This window comes from Falco biarmicus, chromosome 15 (assembly GCF_023638135.1).
Source record: "Falco biarmicus isolate bFalBia1 chromosome 15, bFalBia1.pri, whole genome shotgun sequence".
Classification (NCBI taxonomy): domain Eukaryota; kingdom Metazoa; phylum Chordata; class Aves; order Falconiformes; family Falconidae; genus Falco; species Falco biarmicus.
In genome coordinates this window covers 676445-686605 of record NC_079302.1, presented here as the reverse complement: position 1 = coordinate 686605, position 10161 = coordinate 676445, and the positions used below count along the sequence as shown (strand labels likewise).

At 52.4% G+C, this 10161-nt stretch overlaps 1 pseudogene; it reads right to left on the bottom strand.

The window, feature by feature from the left end:
- Nucleotides 1-2798: 2798 nt before the first annotated feature.
- LOC130159446 (hydrocephalus-inducing protein homolog) overlaps nucleotides 2799-10161 on the bottom strand; it is a 64133-nt pseudogene continuing 56770 nt past the window's right edge.

The following is a 10161-nucleotide window of genomic DNA, read 5'->3' as shown; positions in this document are numbered from 1 at the left end:
CAAAGCTCCCGGGAAGGAGGAGCTGCAGGGAAGAGCTGCGCCTCGCCAGCCAGCTCAGCTTCCCGGTGACAGCGGGACAGCAGCAGCAAAGGCAGGGCAGAGCCCTTTGGGGATGAGCGGAACAACATCTGGAGGATGCCCAGGAGAGCTGCCTTCTGTCAGCCTGTGTACTAACACCACGCATCCTCACCACCAAGGAGAGGGCTTCAAAAACCCCAACCCCTTCATCTACAGGGTTCTAAAAGGGACAAGGAAAATGCCATGCAACAGCGTTACAGGCAACATGGCACAGGGAAAGGCAGCAACAAGCGATGGCAGCTCTGCCATCGGCAATATTGCCACAGCTACAGACACAGCCGCCGCCCCCCCCAGCACCGCTGGCTTTGTCAATAGGTAGGTCATGTCACATTTGATCACTTAGGAACGACGAGCATCTGACCCTGGCGGACAGCTGTGCTCCAGTGCCCGCTTATTCCGACAGCAGCCAGCTGCCAAACCCCCTGCCCGCGGCACACGAGGCTGCCTTGCACCAGTAACGCCAGCGCTGGGATTTACCAGCTCCTTCATGCAGATGCCACACGCCAAACTGGAGCGGGCACACGGTCACCTGCAAACCAAATACCCGACAACAGAGCTGTGGAGGGACTCTGCACAACCTGGATGAACGATCTGTACCACGTTCCGCCTGAAACGGTGGTAAAGACCAGGCATCGACACTGGGCACCCCAGCCTAAGGCAAGAACGAGCTTTGAAGTTCTACTGGAACACACTGCAGCGATTCCCAAGGTCAGACTTGCATCCGTACGGGTAGGATCTGCCACCAGTGCAGGACACGTAACAAGACAGCCAGCTCTTCTGCCAGCCCAGAAAGCTTTGGGTGCGTCAGCTACCAGGGAACTACTGGAACTGCACTGCAACCAGAAGACAGACCTATAGAAAATGCAACGCATCTAGTCCTTTCTTTAGGCACAGCTACGCTTCTCCAGCTGAAATGCTCGCCCTTTGGGCAAAACATTGACACGTTCACGTCCAAACAGAAAAGATTAAGGTAAGGTCAACTTTCAATTTATAAATTGTTAGCCCAAGCGTAAAAGCTTTTCAAGGTACCTGTAGTTCAAAATCCAGCTGACATTTAAACAACTGGTTATTCCAGTGGGGAGAAACCCTCCTCTTTCGGGGAAGCATGCCTTCTGTTTGCAAGCAACTGTTTTGTCAAACGTGAGACTTCCCTGCAAAGCCTGCATTGCCTGGCCTTGCTGTTGACTGGTTTACATGCACATCCCCAGCAGCCAGGGTTGAGATGACCAGTGGCATCCAAGGGATTTGGCATCATCGTTTCAATTCGGTTTATAAAAAGTTTATATCCCTGCAATTGTTTTCAAAATGTCAGCCTTCCTTTCTGTTACAGAAAGCTTCACGTTCTCGGGAATCCTCTGATATCCCCTTCCGTGCTCAGAGAGAGGACAAGACATTTTAAAACAGCTGCTTCAAAAGTTAGTATCCTTTTAAATTAAAGTTTAATTAACTAAATTTGTTCTCGATTTCAGCCAGTGGAAGCCAGGACACCAGATACAACATTCTCTTGCCTACACTTTGTTGTTGCTGCTGTATATGCCTGAATGCAAATGTCCTGTAGGAGCCTTTAGTCCAGGAATGCTTTGCCTCACCCCTTTTCAAGCTTGGTAGGGAAAAAAAAAGAAAAGAAAAAAAAGCTTGTGCTCCAGATGCAAGCAGTGTGGAGTCTCATGCGTCTTTGGCTGGGGCTTTTGGCAAAGAGATATGATGGATATTTCTCAGGCGGGATGGACCTGACTTTCAGGAAAGCTTAAATCCAGCTTTACAGAAATCATCATTTCAGCACGGTCTCTTACACCGCTCTTGCTTTAGTGGTATTCAGCGATGTCCCCGTGCGCTCCCGAACAAGAGTTCTAATGAAGCAGCGGTTGCTGCTCATCTCGTAACGCAGGAGAGCGAGAGACCCAGGAATTGCTCTGGGTTTCAGACTGGGCTTGTTATCCCGCCTCACACGTCCGTAATTAAACACCATCTCAGACACTTAGATTTCCACCTAAGAGGACACCACCCTTCTCTAGGCATTAGCTGCTACTTATGCCATGAATCCCTTCTTTCCGTGTCCGCACCAGCCACATATTGTCACGTTCTCCTTTTCCCTGGCAGAACCCCTGTACACTTTATGCCCACCAAGATGAGTCACACAAAGGCACGCATCTCGCCTAGCACTCACCAGCGGGGATCTTTCATTCCCAAACACTGAGACACTAGCCACAGTGTCCTGCCTTCCTATCGCCTGGGCTTCCAGCGTCAACGGCATCTCTACCGAGCTGTGAGGCTGGATAATCCCACACGGCACAGGGCTGGAGTACCACACAGCAGCAGCATCCTTGTGCTCCTATAAGGGACAGAATCAAAGACAACTTCAGAGTGACCTCTGAGGAAACTCCAAGCTTCTTAACATCCACCACAACGGCAATTCACCCACATTTTTAAAAATCCCTAGGAGAAAGCAGAAAGGCACAACACAAGGAGCAAGATTTGTATGGGCCTAATTAGCATCCTCACAGGGTCCAAAAGCTGCTGCACTCGCAAACGCCCACTCCGGTGCTGGCGGCCTCCTTGCAGCAGCTTTTCACAACCCTCAAAGTTCTCCTGCATGAAAGCACCCCAAAGACTAGAACCGAAACTGCTTTCTGAAGAGTTCAAACCGCTCCTGAAGTTCATATTCAGGTAGCTTCCCGTTCTCTCCAAAACTTTAGGTTTGAATATAAAACAGCAAGGTCTTATCCAAACCCCGTTTCTTTCCTAACAAACCCCTCGATAACGACGTTTGAGGGCAGGAGGCGAACACGACGCCAAGCCTGAGGAAGGACTCCATAGCAGCCTGGAAGATCGCTGTCGTTCACAAGGGTCAGCATCCACTCGCAAGGGAACTTCAGAAAGCACCGTCCAAATGTCAGAACAGGGCTGAGCACGGGCAGTGGAGGAACGACACATCCGGGTGAAGAGATGACCAAAGGGAATTAGAGACACTGAGAGAATGTAGAAGTTGTTTACTCCCCAAACAGCATGAAACAGACACAAGGCATTTGTCTCTGCCAGATAGACATTTCCTACCTCTACGGCAATCGATCACCTCTAACTTCTTCTTACTCAACAGCCTCTTGTAAAGGAGGGGCAGCCCCAGACTCCCGTGGCAGAGGCTGCCCAGTGCCCTGCCCCAGTGCTCTCTCATCAAGCTTTGCCCCTCCCTTGCCCCAGGAGGCCGGCAAGGACCCTCCCACAGTCCCAGCAAGGCACGAGCTCTGCGGGAGCCTTCCCGCTGAGGACCAGCGCTCCCCAAAGCTCAAGGAAAACAAGACTCCCGCATCTCAGTAAAAGCAACTCCCTCCTCTCCCGTACCACTCTCGCCCTGCCTGAAACCTCAGCCGCTTGCCCCCGCGATGGAGGGCACCAGCACCGCCTGCCTCTCGCACTGGGTGACCAGCCTCTCTCAGCTCCTGCAGCTGCCTGGGTCCTCCACACACCAGCCCACACACTGACTCTTCCCATTCCCACTCGTTTTACAAAATTGCAGCCCAGGCACCCAGTGGGTGACTCTGCCGGGGAGAGGGAACAGCACCAGCAACTGCGTCCCTCTCGTCATTAAACTGGCACCCGCTGCGGCGCAACGGCATTGAACGACGCTGCAGCTTTTGGCTTAAGTCTGGGAACGTTCATGCTCAAGAGAACCAGAGAAACCTGAGCTCACCTGCCACACCAAGGACTAGTTTCCCCTCACCACTCCTGCCGTAAGCCCCTTTCCCATTTGCACACGCCTTCATTAACTGAGCCAGACCCCAGCTTCCAGCAGGCTGCTCGCCGCCTTCCAAACAAATGCTGCATTTTGGGCCAACCCAGCACAAGCCCACCGCTTGCAGGGAGAAGCAGGGGCAGTCCTTTGGAGATTCATTACTCCTCACGTCCCAGACAACAGGCCAATAGTGAATATAATCACTGCTCCCTTAAAAATAAAATAAACCAAAAAAAAAAAGACAGAGGCATGGCCCTGAGCACTGAGCACAGGTGCCTCTCAACATGGGCTGCTTTCAAAGCACGGCTGTGCTCACAGCGAGCTGGGCAGAACTAGCTCGTTAAGCAACATTTCTCATTTGGAGCTGAAGCCAGGACACCCCACGCCAGGCAGCGTGCTGGGCATGGGTACGCGGGGAAAGGTGGCCAGCTGCAAGGAAAGCGCCGGTACCTGGCTGTGAGAGGCACGCCAACACCTCCTGGCCAACACCATCCACGTCCACCACCAGCGCCAGCTCGTATCGCCTCACCGTGCTGGAACACAGGGTGACCTGGTAGAGGAGAAGAGCGTCAGATACTTAATCACTGCCAGAAGCCATCAGCCACGCATGGTGTCCTCTGGCTCTCACCCACGGTCAGGAAAGGGAGCGATATTTTGCCTTAGTTCTCCTGCTGGTCCACGTGTAGACCACTGTCTTTCCGAGTAACAAAACTCTTCTGGCGATATCCGATTTATTAAGTACGCCTTGCATACCAGGGCATATGTAAGCTAAATTAAAGCACAATTCATGTTCTACTTGCCACTGGGACCAATTTTTACTCTCGACTACAACAGCATAAATTCAGAGGAAATCTGTTGACTTTCACAGAATGAGTCCAGCTTTACAGTGGGAAGCCAAGGGCAAAACGTGGCCCAGCAGCAGCTGTGCAGCTCACGGCTGCTGGAGCTTTTCCAGTCCTCGCTGCAGTGGATGCAACCATTCTGCTCCACACGAGAGGAAAGATAAGACCGGGAAGAATAGCAAACTGCTTTATGCAATGACATCTTTCTTTTAACAGTCACCTTCTGTCCCCATCCTTCCTCGGCCCACTTTAAATCAAATTGCTCTAAGCAGCTCAGACACACACGCGTGGCTTCTGTGCTTGACCGTAGGGTACACGATCCTTGGCTTACAACTTTGGAAACAAAACGGTGCTCCGCCCCAGAGTACCCCAGCTCACAAAAACCTAACACGAACACCGATCTCTTACTTGCGTTATGCCCAAAGCCAGCAGCACTACAGCCCTCCTGCGCACCAGTGAAGCTTCAGCTCCACCTGCTGAAGCACGTATGGCCGGGCTCGTGCCATACCTGGATACCCAGGGCTCCTTGGGAGCGGATGGTCCCCTTGCAGGGCATTATGGTGAATTCAGTTGGCTTGATGTGATGTTGGGCTCCCTTTCTCCAGGACGGGCAAGTGTTGTCTGATATCTGAGCAAAACTGGTGACGCTGCGCTGTCCTGAGCCTTCACCAGGGATGCGAAGGTTGAAAGTCATGGGAACCAAGGAGGTGTTAGTGAGGCGACACGGCAGGGTGCGAGGAAAGCCTGGGAAGGTGAGACAAATATCAGTTAAGTCCCCGGTTATCCCGTGATTCCTGGTGTGACTCTCCTGTTAGGATAGACCGGTGCTTGTTGTTTATCTCTTTTCAGTGTGAATGAGAGGTAATGGAGAAGCTCAGGGAGGAGTGAGTTGTGACTGAAGTTGCTTTTTCCATGGATGGCACAGCTTGCTTCCTTGGCAATGGGCAGTGCCGTTGGTGCTGAAGAGCTGTCTCTACCTGTGAGGAGCTCTCTCACCTGCCCCCAAACCAGCCCCAACTCTTTCTCACTGATCAGTGTGCACCCAGACAGAGCATTTATTCTGAAAATTCAGTCTGTAAAATCCCCCATTAACTCCATGAACATTCCCCCAGTTTTCAATATATGAAAGTAGGGCATTGTCATGTAAGGAAAAGAAAGGATGAGACCGGGCACTACAACATGATGCATTGCACTCTAATGCAGTTTCTCTAGGCAGGACCCTTAAGGCATCTCCTGTTTCTGGGCAACCAGACTGAGCACATGACAACTCAGCCCACCTCACTGCAGGCAAACCTGATGCTTCCTTAGAAATGAGCAGGAACTGTGTCTCACCTTACCTAACACACGGGGACATCACATCCACACTGCCTTTGATTACTGCCCACAAAGCCTGACATCACTCCAGCTCTGACACTTGCTTTCCACAACGGAAAACCAGTGGTACAACCACACTGGGTGAGGGGGTGGCTGTTCTGCAGAGGCAGGACACCAGCCCGCAGCTTGGTCTGGAGCGGACACCAGCTCTGCCAGAAGACACCTCCCATGCCCTGCTTACCAAGTGCTATTTGAATAAAGACAGGGAGGAAAACCACCCGCAGACACAGCAGATAGTTCCTCTGTGCCCAGCAGCAGTGACCATTGCCCACCGCCAGCAATTACTCCGGCAGGGAGGCGGGGGTGGGGCACAGAAAGGACATGCACCAACTGACCCACTGCACAGCCCCAAATGGGACCGAAGTCACCAGATGCAGACAACAGCCAGCAGCACAGTGACAAGAAGCAAAAATACAATAGCTGCCTTCAGCTGAAAAGGCCTTGTTAATGAAATCAGATTAAAGTAGGATGAACCTCCTATTACACAACCGCATTTCTGCCGGTGCGTTTCTTGTGGGTCTATTTATTCAAAAGGAAGCAGAGAAGTGGCCGAGTGGTGATGCAGGGAGAGGGGGAAGTGGCTCAGGGAAAGTATTGAGATTTCCTAGAAAGTCCACGAACCGCATGAAACCACAGAGGCATCCTGGGCACAGAATGATCATGGCCCTTCAATCAATCCCCAATTGATTTCACATGTAAACTTTAGATCATCTCAGTACAAAGCCTTTTCTCTGAGACTCGAGATGGAGAATCAGAATCTGCATTTCAGTGGAGATGCTCTGGGTGCTCAGCCACCGGCTCCGTCAGTGGAGCAGTGCTTCGGCTGGGGAAGGAGAAGGAGCCCACATCTCTGGAGACATCACTGCCCAAACCAATGCCGAGCTACTGCCTGGGCTTATTACCGGGCCGGTGATAACGAGGAGCCCTCACAGCACAAATTAACAGCTCACGCTAAAGGTCAAGTGGGTAAGTGGTGTCCTCGCCTTGCAACAGGAACATTCACCCTGAGCAGCCACAGGCTAGCGTGTGGCTCCAACTCCCTTCTCCTGCAGCCCCATCCCCTGGGCCCTTCTGGGACAAAGGCTTTCACCATCATTCTGCCGCCAAGGATTGGGAGGTTGGGGCTGAGCAGGCTCTGAGGGCACCAGGAAAATCCTGACTTTCTATTCCTTTGGTCCTGTTTGATCTCACGGCAGCAAAATACCACCTGAGCAAGCGGCAGCCCTGGTTCTAACACCCTGAAGGCTGCTGTGGAGGAACACAAGTGACAGACGCTCCCAAAGCGCTTCATTTCAGTAAGGCACAGACCTCCCCACCAGCGGTCCAAGCCCAGGGCACACTCACCAAAGGAGACGTCGCCGAATGGAGGGAAGGTACATGGAAAGGGAAAGTCGGTCCGATGACACAGCCCCTGTAAGGACAAAGGCAGAGGAGGAACTGGCTTGGTTAAAAAGAACTGCAAAGTGTTCGGCTTTCGTTACCACCGGGACGGATAGAAGCTGGTCTCAGCAGCACGGTGGGTTTCAAATCAACCCGTCACCCCTGCGCTCGGCACAGCATCCCTGTGCACAGGGGCAGCCAAAGCAACGTGGTCAGCAGGTGGCAGCTGCTGAGGTGGCTCAGGGCACCAGGGCAGGCAGGGTACACCCCCAGGTTGCTGCTGGCCCAGTGAAGGACCCTGAACAAGTGATGGCTCTGTGCCTCAGTTTCCCCACCTGTCATGTGACGGGCAGAGCTGTCCATGCAGAAGCAGGTTCATTGTAACTAGCCCTCTCAGCCACAGGTTCCCTGCTTTGGTATCTCTTTGCTGGAACTGGCCTTTCCATGGCCTAGATGGACATCTTCCTCAGACCTTATTCCACACTACCATTATGCGTGCAGGATTTTGAGGCACGAATCCACAGGAGCCCCAGACATCGACTGAGAAACGCAGCACAAGTTCTACACAGTGGATGGTGGAATCTTGGAGGAAAGTATCAGCTTGTCACCAGTGCACCGGCTGACACATCCAAGAGCAAGACTGTTTGCACCACCGAACATGAGTGTCCTGAAGCCACCACACCAGCCCGCCCATCCCTAAATTCAGAGAGGTTCCAAACTCCAAAACTCACCAACATCCACTGAAATCAGCACTTGAAGCTGCACAACATTCACTAATTTCATGGTTGATGCCAATCAATGCCAGCTCTGCCTCTTGGTGAAAAAAACAAATACAGATCAAGGAGCACAGTGACCCGTGCCTCCTAGTTTTATTCACAGGGCTGCCACCGGGTCTCTCGTACACATGAACAGACCCCAGCCTCCCGCAGGAGGGACCTGCACTCACCCGTGGTGTCCCAGTTCCAGCATCCCTTTCTAAAGAGCAAAAGAACAAGCGTTCAGGACCTCGTCAGGTCTGTTTCCAAGTAAAGAGTGATCACCTATGGTTTGGGCATCTTCTGACTGCACAATCAAAAAGCACTCAAAATCTGACTTTCAGGAGTTTCAATCCCATGCTAATTCTCGATTCCTGGAGCTGAGTCAGTTCCTGAGAACAAGTTAGGTAGCAAATCCCTTCTGGCAATGAGGTTCCCTCTCCAAGGACCTCACGTAATCAGACTTAACCTGCCAAGCCCCAGCATCCTACTCTGGATGGAGCAAAGGGAGCAGACATGCTTTCCGTAATAGCACTTGCCAAAAGACGATAGAAAACTGCCTCCACACCAGCCACAACTGGGTCTCACACTGGGAAACTGCCAAGGGTGAGCCTTGCAGCGAGGGGGGAAATAACTGCCGTTTCTGCTGAGCACACAGGAGCTGTGCTCAAGGAAGTCAGACCTGAAGGACTGCCCAGAGGGCTCGGCCAAGCAGCCAGCCCAGAGCCCTGTGCGCTACAGCCGGTAACAGCGCAGCTTGCAAGAGAACGGGGGAAGAGGGCAGTCTTTATGGCAACAGCCACATCTTCCAATAGTGCTTCTGAAGGGAGATCGGGGTCCTCGCAGAGCAGGAAGGAGCACAAGGTAGGAGAGGAACCACCTGCACTCCCACCGCTGTTCCTTCCTCTGCAGCCCCGTGTCCCACCAGCCAGCTCACCTCCACTCAAAAGAACTGGGAGTTTTTCCCTCCCTGGAGAACTAAATCCAGTGCACAACCCCCCCTGAAGAGGGAGGCTCGGCTTGCCCCGGTGGGTGGGCATCTCAAAAGCATTTGAAACAAACAGCTTGAGTTGTGGGGCTGGAGAATGAGAGATAAGGGCTGGACAGGGGTCCTTGGAACAAAGGCAAGACAGAAAGCAAGGAGGCAGATGCCATCTCGAGGAGAGGAGTCTGCAGTGGGAACTACTGTGGAGGCACCCCCCAGGCTCCTGTAACCCTCCTCACCTGACGGTCAAGGTCACGGGCTCAGGGGACCCATCCACACTGAACCGGAATCCTTCTGTGAACTGCCCCAGGGCGGTGGAACTGAAGGAGATCTGGATGACTTGGAGGACATCTGGTAAAACGATGCCCTCCTGGGGGAGAAAGGAGAAGCAGGAGCCCAGCGCGGTCGCTGGAAGGACCAACTTGGAGGGGGCATCAATGACTCCTTTGTTAAACAGGATCACCTGCAGCAGCAAGAAAGCAAAATGGAAATACATGAGGAATCTTCTTTCCTTACAGAAGGCTGATTTGTTTTCTAATTAAACTTCTACAAAAGGCAGAAGATGCTGTGTGCTGCTGCTTGGCTGAAGCCAAAGAAAACACAACAGGACAGTTTCTGCCTTTGGGTTTTTGCATGCAAAACAGCGATAACTTCACATAAACAGAGTCACTCTGGGTTTATTCCACTGACAACGAGCAGTCCACTTGGACTTGCAGGGCTGAGGATGTGCTCAGCATCACCAAGGCGATGCAGACCTGCCCCAAAGAGCAGCAAAGGGCGGTCGCAGCATTACAGCGAATCGTCACCTAACTGCTCCCGCTCCAGATGAGCCCAGTCCTGCCAAGGGCAAAACACATTCAGCTCCCGTTACAGCCAGCAAGTTTACTGGATGTAGAAAATACCTCGGGACAGCCCCATAACCAGCTTCAGCAGCACTCCCCGACTCTGCTAGGGTACGTCAGTGAGGCGCATTTTATTCTTTTCTTTGATCTGAGAGTCTCTTTGTCTTTGCTCAAC